Source organism: Echinops telfairi, unplaced genomic scaffold, assembly GCF_000313985.2.
Source record: "Echinops telfairi isolate 266 unplaced genomic scaffold, ASM31398v2 ScPeMD7_12;HRSCAF=54, whole genome shotgun sequence".
Lineage (NCBI taxonomy): Eukaryota > Metazoa > Chordata > Mammalia > Afrosoricida > Tenrecidae > Echinops > Echinops telfairi.
In genome coordinates this window covers 3,665,523-3,669,457 of record NW_022103909.1, presented here as the reverse complement: position 1 = coordinate 3,669,457, position 3,935 = coordinate 3,665,523, and positions in this window count along the sequence as shown.

Sequence of the window (3,935 nt, the reverse complement as noted above, 5' to 3'; positions counted from 1 at the left end):
AATTCTCCATGGGGTTTTCAGTAGTTGGTCTTTCTGGAAGTGGGTCCTCAGACCTTTCTTGCGTGGCACTTCTGGGTGGACTGGAACCACCATCCTTCTGATGAGCATGTACTACCTGTACACCTGAAGAAAGTACCAGGGCCATACTTTGGACTGGCAGGGGCCAGAAACTTCCAAGTGACTTAAAAGGAGAGGTGGTGAGGGGAGCGAGAGCCCCACAGGCAAAGCCTTCCCCTGGGGTGGGAAGGGGTTTGGGGCATTCGGTTCTGATGCACTGCAGTAGGCCGTTGGGGCTGGAGGAAGAAATTGAGAGATGTGCAGGGGAGAAGGAGCCAGGGAGGATGGCTCCCTGGCCTGAGAGCTGAAGGCAGAGAAGCCCCCAGGGTAGAGGTAAATGCAGCAGGCTGGCATGCAGATGGAGAGACAAGAATGTGGCCCCAGAGCCAGGAGGACCACTTGGAGGCCCTGCGGAAAGACTAGCTGCAGCAGACTGAGAGAAGGCGAGCTTTCTGGCCTGAGCAATGGAAGGGTGGTGGTGGTGACAGTGGATTTCAACCCACAGCGGTCCCTGGTCATAGAGTAGAACTGCCCCGAAGTTCACAGAAGAGGAATCACTGCATCTTTCTCCTGCAGAGACGCTCCATGGGTTAGAACCACCGGCCTTTCAGCTGTTGGCCAAGCACTTAGCTGGATGTGCCACCAGGGTTGATGGAGGTCAGAGAAACGGAGGAGGGTGCCCTCAACTTCATCGCAAGCCCCTCGGTGCTCCAACTGTGTCCCGTGACTGGGGCAACAGAACAGCGAGCGCAGCTGTGCCAGGCCCTATGCGAAGTGTGTTTGGGGATAGCGCCTTCTGTCCTCACCGCTGATCCTGTTGACCCGATGTCACAGATCTGGCAGCAGAGACCTATGGAGCTTGTCCTGAGTCACCCACAGCCGGCAGGCGATGGATCCCAGGACCTAGCCCAGGACCTAACGCTCTGCGTGTGAAATGGGGCTTGTGGCTGCAAGCTCGCTGAGCAGAGAGCTGGAAGGGACGCTTCCTGCACGGTGGGTGATGCTGCTGCTGCAGGTACTTACCACAGCATCTCCATCCCGGGCTCACAGGCCAGGAGTCTCATGAATATGCCAGGGGCGTCTGTGCTGTCAAGGCGGTGGGTGATTCCTGGTCTCTGCAATGCTGGTGACACTGTGGTCCTCTGTGCTCAGGAAACAGCAGACAGTCCCCGGCTTGAGACAAGCTGAGACTTCTACAAGAGCCCCGGGCAAAGAGCAGACATAGACTATAAGAGAGGGCAGAGAGAGTGGTACCCAAGGCCATGGAATATTTATAACTTCATTCTCAGGCCTTCCTGCGCAGACCCTTAATTAACTCGCCCCTGCTGTGATGGCTGCAACCGTCTCTCTTTGGTAAGAAGTGTGATGTTAGCTGGTCTTGCTGATTTTGCAGGCCTTACATGGCCCGAGGGACAGGTGGTCCCCACTCCTTTATGATGTAAGCCTTCACTCTGGGGTCACTGCACCCACCCTTGCCTCTTTGCCTCTTCTGAGGGGCAGACTCTGCCCCAGGGGACAAGTGCACACACACCCAGGCAGGAAGGCAAAGGCAGCTCAGGCAGCGGGGAGGAGGAAACCAGCCCCACTCTGACCCTCCTTCCAGCCTCAGCCCCACCCTGGCCTTCGTGGGTCAGCGACTCCCAAGTGCACTCAGGTCACACCCCTCTACTCTCGAGGTGGGGTCCGCCAGCAGGTTCCCACAGTCCCCACCCCAGGGGTTGTCCTGGAGATGTGGCAGAAGGCCCACAGGCAGAAAGCACCCTGGAGCGGCCTGGGGGGGTGGGTGACGGGGAGGTGATAAAGGGCTGATGGAGAAGCCACCCAGAGTAGAACTTCAGCATCACAGCTCTGGAGCCAGAAGCCTGGGTTCAAATCTCAGGGCCTCTGCTTGCTGAATAAGTTAACTCGCCTTTTTTAGACTTTACCCTCCTCACTTCTAAAATGGGTATAACACGCTGCGAGGTCCAGGAGATCCAGTCTGATCACGGTTGTCAGCCCTCATTGGCCTCCATCCCTTCAGCCCCACAATGACTATCTAATCAAATGATGGAATCACAAATAAAATAAGAAAATGGGCACAACACAAGTCCCCACCCATGGGGGTGGTTCAGAGATTCAATGACTGGGAAAAATACAAGTGCTGAGAACAATGCTTGACAAATAGCCCTCAGAAACTCAGAGCCACAGAGTGTATTCTGACTCACAGCCACCCTCCGGGGCAGGGGAGAACCACCTCTGGGCGATCTCCAGACTGTAACTCTTGTTGGAAGTAGAAAACCTCACCTTTCTCCCCTGGAGCGGCTGGTGGCTTTCAACTGCTGACCTTGCAGTAACAGTCCAATGTATAATCACTGCATCACCAGGGACACAAAGCACTGACCACACACTCACCAACATTTCACAGATGGTCTATTAGTACACCACCTAGCCCCCTCATTTTACAATCTGAACAAAAGAGGCTCAAAGAGGGGTGATAACCAGACACAATAATGAAAATAAAATGGCTTTCTCACATTAAGTGTTTTACTTTTTATTGTGGAAATGTAAAAATATGTGCATAAATAAAGAATAATACTCCTTTAATAAACTCCTGTGTACCCCATACCCAGTTTCAATGACTATGGCTAATAGCATTTCATCTACACCCCGGACAGACACCTGGGTTATTCTGAGGCAAATCTCAAGACATCGTATCATTCCAGCTCTAAATATTTCAGTATTTCTGAGAGAAAAGAATGTCTTCAAGAGCCACAGTATCATTGTTTGGTCTAAAAATCAACCATCGCTCACTTACTGCCAGTAAGTCAATTCTGACTCATAGTGATCCTGTAGGACAGAGTAGAACTGCCCCTTTGAGTTTTCAAGACTAAACCTTTACAGGAGTAAGCAGCCTCATTTTCTCCTGTGGAGCAGCTGGTGGGTTCAAACCGCAGCCCTCGTGGTTAGTGGCCCCTATGTAACCACTATGCCGTTCGTTACTATCATCAACTCTCCAGCCCATTCATGTTCAAATCCTCCAATTGTCTCATTCTCAAATAGCTTACTTAAACGAGGATCTGAGTAAAGTTCATACATTGCAAAGGGTTGATGTCTCTTTTACAATGATGATCAATTGGCATTGGGTCAATGCTGACCCATCATGACCCACACATGTCAGAGCCCAACTTGGCTCCATGGGGATTTCAGTGGCTGATTCCCCCTCCCCTCCCTACCACCCCAAGTAGATTTCCCAGACCTCTCTTCAGAGGTGCCCCTGGGCAGACTTGAACCTCCATCCTTGCAGTTAGCAGCGGAGCATATTAACCATTTATACCACCAGCCCTTTCAAGCTATCTGCTTACCCCATTCACGATTTATTTGTTGAAAAATTAGGCTATTTGTCCTGTAGCAATTTTCACGGTCAGGAGTTTGACCTCCCCCATCTAGTGGCTTGATGAGATTCCGGTTCAATGTCTGTCTGGACAGTTTCACAGGTGGTGTGTGTTTGTCTTTGTCGTCCATCAGGATACACATTGGTTGACTTCATTTGGGGATGCTAGCAACCGCTGGCCAATGCCTCGGTCCATGATTTCATTAGGAGTTGCAAAATAGTGATGGTCTAATTCTATCACTCATTCCTTCATTTAATAGTTGAAATGCTTCAACTCAATGAAACGCGCCTTTCTCAAATATTTGGTAAACCAAAGTTAATTTGTATCAACTATTCAGGAAAGCTAGAACCAAGTAGTATTGACTCCATCTTTTCTTTTCCAGTTTTCAAAATAATGAATTAATTCCCTAGTGTGTTAGTCTGGGTAGACTAGAGAAACAAATTCATGGACACAAATATGTGTATAAGAAAGAAGTTTTAGGACGGCACTGAATCCACAGCTCCGGGA